The sequence below is a fragment of the Cavia porcellus genome, unplaced genomic scaffold, assembly GCF_034190915.1.
Source record: "Cavia porcellus strain 051 isolate PalLab524CR breed Dunkin Hartley unplaced genomic scaffold, mCavPor4.1 scaffold_27, whole genome shotgun sequence".
NCBI lineage: Eukaryota > Metazoa > Chordata > Mammalia > Rodentia > Caviidae > Cavia > Cavia porcellus.
In genome coordinates this window covers 13,031,871-13,044,353 of record NW_026947510.1, presented here as the reverse complement: position 1 = coordinate 13,044,353, position 12,483 = coordinate 13,031,871, and the positions used below count along the sequence as shown (strand labels likewise).

At 32.5% G+C, this 12,483-nt stretch overlaps 1 protein-coding gene across 1 annotated transcript in view; it reads right to left on the bottom strand.

The window, feature by feature from the left end:
• Malrd1 (MAM and LDL receptor class A domain containing 1) overlaps positions 1-12,483 on the bottom strand; it is a 647,937-nt gene that overhangs the window by 470,731 nt on the left and 164,723 nt on the right. The gene's annotated exons all lie outside the window — the stretch shown is intronic.

Genomic DNA, 12,483 nt, shown 5'->3' with positions numbered 1-12,483 from the left:
CCAACACCTGCATAGGGTCACATACCATCGACATCCTACATCCAAGAGGCTGACACAAGGACACATCATTACCACCTGAAACCCATAGTTTATGTTTCAATTCAATCTCGGAGTGTATATTCCACTGCTAATGACAAATACCATTGTACGTAGTTTCACTGCTTCTCCACAGTCCACCTATTTACTTCATCCTCTCCTCTAAACCATAGCAATTACTACTCATTTCACTAACTGTAGGTTTGTCTTTTTCATCTCATATTTTTTGAATCATACATTATGTAGCATTTTCTTTTCTTTTCTTTGTATCAGGAATTCAACTCAGGGTCTTACACTTGCCAGGCAAGCGTGTACCACTGAGCTACCTCCCCAGCCCAGTATGCATCGTTTTCAATTTGGCTGTTTTTCTTACTAATATGTTTGTAAAGCTCCTCATATCTTTTTGTGGCTTTGTAGTTGTTTTTGAGGTACTGAATAATTATCCAATTCTGTCGAAGTACCAGCTTTATTCATCTATTTGGCTAATGAAAGACATGTTGGCTACTTCTAAGACCTGGTTTTTATGAATCAACTTGCTACAGCAGGTTGTAATTGTCTATGTGGGATTGTTTTTTGTACAGGTATAAGTTTTTAATGAGTGATTGCTAGGTGATTGCCAGATCATGAGCGATTACTAGATCATATGATAAAAGTATGTTTAAATTTTCAGGAAAATTCCTCCAGGGTAAGTGTACTATGTGGCAATCCTTCTAACAAAGACAGAGATTTACTAGTCACACATCCTTAATCATAGCATCACACACATAGATCCAGCCATCCATGAAAAGTCCTATCTATGACTGCATGCAGAACGTGAGAGTTATGGGATCAGGGAAGCTTCCATGAAGATTTCAGAAGAAGGCCTGTGAGGCCAGGCAATATGCTCCTGAGAGGGCAGTGTGTGAAGCTGTGAGTGTGAAACCAAAGGTGCAGTGGAGACCTCAGAAGTTTGGAGAAGCCAGTAACATGGATTGTCTTAGGAAAACCACAAGGGAAGAGCAGAGGACGCCAAAGATAGAAACCTTGGAAGCGAAAGCCACCAGCAGTGCTTTTGGAGTTTACAAAACTTGCCACAAATTGCTTCAGATACTACACATGGACCTATAGGACTTAATAACTGCCTTCATGGATTTTGGCCTTGCTTTAGTTCAATTCCTTTGTATCCCCACTTGTAAATTTTGGAATGAAAATGTCTATCTTGTGTTACTGAATGCTGGAATTGTCTAACTTTCATTTGTGCAGGGGCTCACAGAGGAGACTTGGGACTTGAAATTTTCAGTAATGCTAACACTGTCAAGATTTTGGTAACAACTACAAATGGACCAAATACCTTTTTCGTAAAGAAATGTAAGTCTTTGGGAAGCCAGGGACAGAATGTTATGGTTTGTGTCTGAATATCCCCAGAAAGTCTCATACAGTCATATTTCTCAAGTGACTGAATCTGGAATTTGTGATTGATTCATGGTGCAATGGGTGTGAATGCTGCACCCACCCTAGGGCAGGTAGCATATCTACAATACAAGGCCCATAAAGAGTCTTGGGCCTCCTCTCTTGCTGCTTTTGGTATCTTCTGCCTTGTGAATGGTTGTCACTCTGCCATGCCTCCCTGCCTTAGAGCAAATCAATTATACACTGAAACAAACCTCTACAAACTGTGAGTTAAATAAATCTTTCCTCCTCTAACCTTGGGTGTTGAGTATTTTGCCTCAGCAACAAGAAAACAGTCCATAATACATTTTAGTTCATTTTTATGAAGAAAGAAGATATGTGTCTATATTGATTTATTCACGTGATTTCAATTTGTTGCAGCATCATTGGTTGAAAAGACTCTTGTCATCATTTGATTCTCTCTGCCATTGTTCCTCTGTCAAGATGACATAAATATATTTATGTATTATATTTTTTGGTCTCTCCATCTGATTCACTGATCTGTCTGTTTTTTCACCAAATACCACACATTCTTAAGTACTAAAACTTTCTATCTTCAAGTTACGTAGAATTAGTTCTTTATCTTTGTTCTTCTCCTTCAAAGATGAAGTCCTTTTTGCTGATTATGTCCTCATAGTCCTACACATAACAAGTAGATCTCATTTTCTTTCCATTTTTTCATAAGGAAGATTTATTTCATTATAAAGGCTCTACCTTAAGATTTAATCTAACCCTAATTACCTTCCAAAGACCCACTACCATGTACTATCACACTGAGACATTAAGATTTCAATGCATGTAAGAATTTGAAAAAGATACAAACTTTCCATCTATTGCAAAGTCATAATTTTGTTTTCTGGTTTATAATTTATTAGAATAACGATAAAACTGGTAGTAAAGATATACTTATTGCTTTCAACAACAACCATCTCCCTCATCCCTCCCACAAAACAGTCAATGTAACATCACATGATGCAAAAGTTACAAAGGTGAAATCCAAGTAAATTAAAGAAACAGATTCGTTTGGTTTGTTCTGATCTTCTAAATCACAGGGAAAACAAAACATATGTACATCTGTCACATGGAAAATTTCCTAAATTGATAACTCAGGTTCCATATGGTCTCAACTGAGAATGCTAATTCCTCACTCTGTGAATTCATTAAAGCAAATATGATAAATTTCATGCTCCACTAATATAATTTTTTTGAAAAAACAGATTTTAAAGTTTATTTTATACTAAACTTTTCACTGGAGAGCCTTTGTTTGTTTGTTTTGATATAGGGTCTTATTACATAGTTTAAGCTAGTTTTGAACTCACTATGAAGCCCAGACTGGCCTTGAATTTGCATCAATTCTCTTGCCTCTGCGTCCTGAGTGCTGTGATTACAAGCATACACCATGCCTGACCCCAGAGCCATTTCTGCATTGATACTTGGGAAAATAAAATCAATATTCTAACAACAACCCTAAATCTTGATAAATTATTAACAATTTGAGAATATATTAAAACTGAATTAGTATACCAAAATTTGTAGTATATTTTATGTATTTCTCAAGCAACTATGCACGAATTTTTTTTCCTGACTCCAATGTTAAGAAATACATTTAATTTATGAATATGAAAGGCCACTTGACGTTTAAATGTGATCAATCTTCAGAAAATTTGGAAGTATCAACAATTTAAGGGGACTAACATACATATTTCCTATTATATTTAATATAATAACTTGATTTAAATTCACAAACTGAAAGAACTACATTTACCATGACAATATTAAAGTGTTTATGACAGGCTACTTTCTGGAAGAGAAGAAAAATAGGCATAGGTAAATTTTTTCTTCCTTACATATGCATTAAATGATTTTAGAAGACTATATCAGAGAAACTAAGACTCAAATATTTAAGGATACAATCCCCAAAGCTCAAAGTTCTTGATTTTTGTTTTGAAATCTCATGCTTAACTGTATACCTTTCCAACAATGCAGCAGTTCTTCTAAGTCAGTAAAACAATTAAAATATAAAAGAAAGAATCTCAAAATAGTTTCCATGTAACTGATAGTTCTAAGGCAAACATAAGATATAACCTAACCAGCTTAGTATTATAAAATCTCAAATATTGATATTCATATAAGTATCTAGTAATTAGTTATTATAATAACTAATATTTCTTGTATGCATATTTAGTTCAAGAATTTTAAAAAAGCTTGCTATATATTCATATATTTGTTTTTCAATGTGCAGGTAGTATTTTGTGATTCTATATAGTCACTACTATAACTTTTTCTGATGACTAGCTATCTCACCAATAATTCTTAATGCAGGAAAGAAAATTCCTACCATATGTGTTCATCTTAGGAAAACACACATCTTGTTTTTCTGATGTTGGGAAGAATGATGTGAAGCAAATAATTTGTTTGAGATACTTATTTTTAATTATAAATATGGAAACAATTTTTACTAATGTACCTTGAAGGTATGACTCAAGGAAAAGGAATAGCTCTTTAAGTTTGCCATCATTTCTCACCATTCTTTCCTCAGGCAGGACAAAACATCAATGTACACTGATGAAATGATCAAAGTATTTTATTGTATGGTGAAATTTTCCTACTTTCTCTGAAAAGTAATTAATTTTGACTGAAAATCTTCTCTTCTATTTTCCTGGATTATATCGCACTAGAATCTTTTTTTTTTTTTTTTGTATTACGTATCCATTGACAAGCTATTATAGGTATAATTATTAATAAAATTTTTTTCAGCCATTAGAGTTATGCAATTTATATTGTACTCTTATGAGTGCATTTTAATGTAAATAATAATTGTTACAAATATCAAAATATACTGATATGAATCAAAAATATAAACATTGGGGAGAAGAAGAAGCACAGTTTTTATATGTAATTAAACTTATATTGTTACCAATTTATCATCACTGGGTCATACAATCACTTCTACCATACATTTGATCAATGGCAGAATAACAGATCTGCTAGTCAGAGGTGTGGGTCTGTTTCATGGCTCTCTCCTAGAGTATCTTGAAGTTGATTGAGACACTCATACACACACAAACACACACACATACACAAACACACACACACACAGCAAACACACAGCTGTACATACATAGTCACAAGAGAATTATGTAAAATCACAGATCAAAACTCTCACAGGTTATGGTGTATGCTGTTTTAGATCACATCAACACTAAACTAACTGAGTCTTTCTGTGACAATCAGCTTAGAATTGATACTGTGTACACAGAAATGATTTGCTATTGTTGCGACCTATAATAGTGAGAGAGCATTCTTGCATTCTTATACCCAACTTTTTGAATAAAGGAATCATCTACATATACTGCTAATGCACATTTCTACTGTTCTAGGTTTGTAATAGGTTTGTAATTATAATACCCATATTTAAAATCATCACAAAACTTTTTTCAGTCCACTCGGCAACCTTTCTCATTCCTTCAGCTATGAAACTAAGATATATGCTATGAGTTTAACACTGACCAAATTAATCACTGTGGATATTGTGAGACTGGTTTGTTTCCACAACTAAAATTGCTATTAAATTGGGAACTTTGCCTTTCTATATTATTATTCTAGCCTCTGAAATTATGAAGCTTTCAAGCAATTTGCATTTTACTTCTAATCTTGATTTCTGCACAAATACTGACTCAAATTTAGAATCTCTGAGCAATATAAATGAGAGATCTGAATTATCTTCCTTTACCATTTTATATTTTGGTACTGGGAATCAAATTCATGACCTGGAGCTTGACAGGTAGGCACTGTGCTACGAGCTATTTCCCCAGCCTGCCATTTTATTTAATAAATGAAGCTTTTAACACAAAAAATTGTTACAAGCTGAAATATATTGTTAAAACGATAAATGTTTTAACTTTATAGTAAACAAAAACAAAATCTATAGTAGATACCTAAAAGAAAAAAAACCCAAAGACATCAAATCATACAAGAGGAAATCATCAAATCATGAAACAAGATAACAAGAGAAGTGAAAAGAAACAATGATTTTACTAAATAGCCAGAAAACAACTATTAAAATGACATAGTTAAGTGTTTACCTATCAATAATTACTTGAATGGTAAGTGGATTAAATCTTCAAATCTACATACATAGATTGGTTGAAAGGGTTTAATCACAGAACGCAAAATAATAATGCTGCCTACAAAAGAATCATTTTAGCTTTGAAGACACATGGAATAAAAATTAAGCGTGACAAAAGGTATTTCAAACAAATGAGAGAAAAAGAAAAAATATATGTACATCAAATAGAAAAAGCTTCAAAGAGAGATGAATAAGGTCATTGCATCATCATGAAAGTATAAATTAATAAGTAGGGTATAACAATTATAGAGGCATATGTATATGCCTCTAACATCCTCGCTCCTAAAAATATTAATCATTGTTAGTAAATCTGAAGGTAGAATGAGATACCAGCACTGGACTGAAACCACACTTCAGGTCAAACAGACCTAATGCATATTTGCAAAGCATTCTTTACAACAGCAGCAGAATACTTACGCTTTTCAAGCGCACACAGAACATTCTTCTCAGTGGCTTACATGTTAGACCACAAAACAGGATTTAACACATTTGAGAAGTTTGCAATCCTAGTAGGTACCTTTTCTAATCACTGTGCTATGACAGTAAATATAAATGACAAGAGGAAAATTTAAAAATTCTGTGGCACATGAACAGTAAAAATTATATTCTAGTAAATAAAAAAAGAAATCAAGAGAAACAAAAAATCCTAGATAAATTAAAATGGTACACAGCATATCAAACCTTATGGGATCATTTCTCAGAAGCAAGCATACACCAATAAACATCTACATTTTTAAAAAATCTCAAATAAATAATTTTTCTTTATACCTTAAAGAATCTGAAGAAGAATAAACTTAGCCCATAGTTGTAGAAGAAAGGAAATAATAAAGGCTCAATCAAAAACAGAAACAAGAAAAAGCAATAGAAAACATCAACAGAAACAAGAATTAGATTTTGAAAAAAATAATATTGACAAACCATTAGCTAAACTAAGAAAAAAAAGACTCAAATATAAAAGATTCTGAAATTAAAATAGAAGCCCTTACAAATGATATTACAGACACACAAAAGACTAATATGGATAATTACATCCCAACAATTTTTCTAATTCAGAAGACCTATATATTCCAAGAAGCATATAACCTAACAAGACTGACTCATAAAGAAAAATTTAGATGAATTGTAAGGAAACTGAATCAGTAATTTAAAAAAAAAATTCCATGGGGGTGGGGAACGAGACCTGATGGCTTTCCTGGTAAATTCCATCAGTTGTTAAAAGAATTATACAATCTTTATCTAACTGTTCTAGAAACCAAAAAAGAGAGAACAATGCCAAATTCATTTTTGAAGACCAGCATTACCCTGGTACAACACCAGATGAGTATACTAAAAGAAATCAATGGCCAGTATCCCTGATAAAGATTGATGCTAAAATCACAAAAAATCCTGCAAAAGTATTTACCAATAATGTAAAAGGATCATATAGAGGTCAAGAAGGATTTCTACCTGTGATACAAAGACAGTTCAATACTCAAATCATCAAATGTGATATATCTCGTCAAAAGAATGAAGAACAAAATCTTGTGGTGATTTCAATAGATACAGAAAAACACTCGACAAAATTCAATACCCTTTCAAAGTTAAAACAACATTCTTAAATTAACTAATTCATCTCTAAATAACAAAAACCCTATATAAAAAGGCCAAAGAGAACCATCTTGATGGCCATAAACTAACTTTTTCACCTACAATCAGGAATAACACAAGGATCCCTACTCTCCCCAGTTCTATAAAATTTAGTACTGGAAATCTTATCTAGAATGCTCAAGAAAAAAACCCGAAACCATTCAACATAGAAACAAAAAAGAAACTTTTCCTGTATATACAAACCATGATCTCTCTCTCCCTCTCTTCTTCTCTCCCTCTCTCTCTCTGTCTTTCTCTCTCAAACACACACATATATATATCCCTAACACCTCCCCTAAATCTTTTAGTAATATTAAATTAGATTGGTTACTTTGCAGGATAATAAAATGTGCAAAAAAATTGAACGGTGTTTCAAGAGATGAAAAGTGAATTATCTGCAAAAGAAATTCAGAAAATAACATAACTTAATAGAACCAAGAAAAACAAAACACGTAAGAATACATTTAACTGATGAGGTGAAAGATAAACATACTGGAAAGTATAAAATATTGATGAAAGAAACTGGTCAAAATACAAATAAATGGAAATGCATACCATGTTGACTCATGAGAATAATTCACATTGCCAAAATTTTTGTATTTCCCAAAGAAATCTAAAGGTTGAACAAAATTCCTACCAAAATCCCAATGACATTTTTCACATAAATAGAAAAAATTCTAAAACTTTATATGTTATAACAAAATTAATTCAAAAAATCGTAAGGAAAATAAATCACACTTTCTGAATTTTAACTATAGTGCAAAGCTACAGTCATCAGAAAAGTATGACACTTACATAAAAACAGACACATAGACAAATGGAACAAAATAGAAAGCTCAGAAATAAATCCATATACTCAACTAAACTTCAGTGAACATGCCAAGAATACATAATGGGAAAAGACTAATCTCTTCAATAAATTCTGTTAGGAAAACCAGACATCCACATGCAATAAATCCATCCATATATTCATCCTTAAACTGAAAAAGCTCAAATTAGATAAAAGATTTAAACAACAGAATGAATGATAAAAATTTTATGGTCATTTCAATAGATGCAAAATTGACATATGAGCACAGTAATTATATGCTATAAATATGTACAAATATAAGTTAAAATATAACACAGGCAATAATGTAAGTTAAATAAATGAATAAATTTGATGTGTCAAAGAAACTGCATTTGACAAAATTCAATACTCAAAACCATTAAACTCTTGGGAGAAAGTACAGAAGGCTAACTACATGAAATAGATCTTTGCATTTTTTTTAAAAAGTACACAAAAGCACAAAACTAAGCAAATGTGTCTATACTAAGTTAAAGTTCCTGCATATCAAGTTAAATAGTTAATAAGAGGAAAAAGAAATTTATGGGATGGAACTAAATATTTTGGGAGGAATAAATATAAGCCATATGAAGACTGCATGTCTAAACTATGTAAGGAACTCATTAAACCCAATAGCCTTAAACAGACAATTAATGACAACAAAAAAAATGAAAAAACATCCCTTGAAAACAAAGACTTCAATTAGAAATTATTCTAAGCACTTTAATAGACATTTATACAAAGGAGACATATAAATAGCCAACAGTATATGAAGAGGTACTCAATATCATTAATGGCCAGGAAATTGCAAACTGAAACAACTATGTATAGCATCTCACATTTGTTAAAATGACTATTCACGGTTGACACCAAATGTAAATTAGTACTGATGCTATCAAAAACGAAATGGAGGTTTCTTTAAAAATTAAAAATACATAGAACTACTATTGGAACCAAGAATTCCACTTGTAGGTGTATATCCATAAAAAAATGAAGTCACTATCTCAAAAAGGTATCTACATTTCAATGTTTACTGCAGCGTTAATAACAATAAGCAGAAGATGGAATGGCCCAAGTATGGGGTGGATAAATGGAAAGAGAATATGTGCACACACGCAAGACATGGAATGTAATTTAGCCTAAAAGAAGTAAGTAAATCCTGTTATTATGGCATTAATACAATATCTCACCTATTATGAAAAGTGAAATGAATCAGACAGAAAGTATTGTATAATTTCCATTTTTAGATGAACTCTAAAAGCAGAACTTAAAAAAGCAGAAATCACAAAACAGAAGAAAGGTGGGGAACAGGGGTACACTGGTTGGGTAAATGGACAGATACTGATCAAAGGGTACAAACTTTCAATTACAAGATGAATAAGTATAATGAGTATAGTAATTAGCAATGCATTATATGTTTGAAACTTGCTAAGAAACTAGATCATAGATATTTTTCCACACACAAAATGTTTACTATGTGAAGTGATAGATATGTTAAATTAGCTAGATCATGGCACAGACATTATTTCACAATGTATCCACAGATCAAAGCAGCACATAATACAATTTAAATATATACGATTTTAATTGACAACTAATGCTCAACAAAGCTGCAAAGGCAGAAATAATAAAGCACTGAAACAAAGGAGACAGAACCCATACTGGACAATGACTTGAAACTGTATTAGAAAAATCAGAAATTAGAAAATAAAAAGGTACAACAAGAAAAGCAAACGATGATGTTATAGGACAAAGTGAAAAGAAACTAATTAATGGCATGAAAACTATTGGGATAAATTCAATGAATGTTTACACTGCAGTCTCCCTTTCAATTCAATGCTGTTTTGAATCAGGGTCAGGAAAAAAGTATCTGAAAGAACAGAGCAGATGTACAAATACTTGGACCTGCAGTCAGTCAGATTTACGAATGGAAAAATCTCAGGGAACATTCAAAGACGACAGTGGAATTTCAGTCCCGGGTGATGGAGAAAACTGATGTTGTTAAAAGTAACAAGGAAAGCACTGAAGAAAGGAAGGCTGAGGTTAAGAAATAAAAATAAAATAATCTACTTTTCTGCCATTTTTCTACAGATGGTAGTCAGGTATTATCTAAAGCTACATATTGAGGATTAAGTAAATATGTTATGGTTGTATAAATGTGCATTTTAATTTTTTATTGCCTAAAAGAGATAAAATGATATAGGTAGTCAGTTAATTAAGAAACAAATTGATGTCTGTAAGCAAATCTATACAAATTAGTCTCACCTCTGCTACTCTGCTGCTGTAGGAGGAAAAAACGCAGTATTTTTATTAATATAATTTTTGTTTAAATTAATGGTCTCATTTTTTATTTTTTATATTTACATTTCCTCTTATGGCAAGACTGTCTCAGATGCATTTATGAAAACCACAACTTTAACAGGCTTTGTGATTTCTTAATCCAATTTTACAAAAACAGCACAGTTCAGATAATTTTTAATACTTTCATACTTTTCTTCCAAAATTTGAACCAGAATATTGGGACTATCAGTATGTAACTGATATTTCACATCTTTGCCTCTGGCACCTCTTCCACCTCCACCATAGAATGATCAGCCACAGAATGGACTTAGCAGGATAACTGGACTTAGCAAAAATTCCTGGCATGACTCCTGTTTTTCTTCTGTGTTCGTTTTTCTTTTCCTCAGCCTTTAAGCTCACAAAAATTTTCTCCAAACTCAGACTCAAATGAGCTGTGGGAAAAACTCTGACCATTAAAATCAAGCTTGTTTAGACATCTCATTTCTGCTTTTAATTTCGTATTCTCATCTAGGTCACTTCTGTTCTTCATGTTCTTACAAGTAGAAAATAGAAGCTGTCCCTCTTTCCTGCACAGTGATAATAAGCGTACTATATTGGTGAGTAATATAATACTAGTGGTTTAAACTATGGTTCCAAGAAACGTATACTATCATGTTTTCCCTCTTTATAGCTAGGTACCTCTGGGAAAATTATCTCCTTCTTGGTTTTATCCGTAAATTATTTTTAAAATATCAATACTAGTCAACATTCAATACCATTATATCGACAACATTTATGTATGATGGACCAGACACTACTCTAGGTCTTTAAGATGTTATAAGATTATATGAGACAACATAGCTGAATGGCTGATTTCATTATTGTACCTGTTTATCAGCTGCTTCTTTTGTACAGAATTTCTATATTCCTACCATTGCCAAGCTCTTTGCACCTGGAGAAAACTTTCTTGCCTATTGGTACACGGTTTGATCACATGACATGCCCTGCGCAATAACTCCACATAGAGATGACGTATACTATGTCAAAGTAAAACCAGTAACTATGCCTCCTTTTTATCCATCTTATAATTTGACTGCAGAACTCAAAAAGACCAATGGTCTTCTAACTGTGGTCCCAGAGAGACAGGACATATGGAGCAGAGATATATAGTTGGTCCTGCATAGAATTACATAGATCTATGAACAGGAAATATATGAATATTGCATTATTCATATATTTGATATATATATGAAATATGCATTATTTTTATTTTTATTGCAAGCTACCCCACAACCTTATTAACAAGAAATAGATGTGGTTGTAAGCCACTGAGATTTGTCTTTCAATAAATACAGTATCATTCACATAGAAGTATTTAACATTTTTAGCAATAATAATAAGCTAAAGTTATATTAAAATACCCAAAACGATGAACATCTGCCTGTCTCTCAGACAAATATTTATTGAGTAGTTCCAAGTATAGCACACTGGTTAGCAGCTAAAAATCAAACCTTAAGCAGGTACTTGCTCTCATGCAGAGAGCATCATTATGTGGGGAAAGGAGAAATTTAACTGTAAGGATGAAAGGCGGAATGAAGGAGAATAACATAGGAAGGAGACAAACAAAATAACAGACAGGAAGTGTTCAGTTTGTATAGTGTTCAGAGAAGGCTTCACTGAAAAGGAAACAATTAAGCCCAGACCAGAAGAAAACGAAGGAGGGAATGAAGCAGGCAACTAGAGGAAGCACTTTCCCAGAACACAGAAAAGCAAGTGGAAAGTCCAGTTTTAAATTACCAAGAAAGCTTAATGACTGGGTGTGAGGAATCTGTAGACAGGAAAAATGAACTAGAGTCACTTTGACGAAGTTGGAGTCACAGTGTGTGAGGGAGTTTGCCAGTTACTTCTCTAACATATTAAGTTGAAAAGTATCATTAAGGTTTCTATTTTGAGAAGATGATATAGATTTCTAGGGTGGAGGTAGACAGGTCATCTAAAAACCAAATATAGTAATCATTCATGAAGAGAAATTGGTAGCTTAGATAAAGTTAGTGATACGAGACGTAGCTGACTGGATTTGTACACATTAAATAGGCCACTAGAAGAGTAAATCAGTTTACTTCACTAGGAATGCATGAAGGAATGGCAGAAGTGAGGG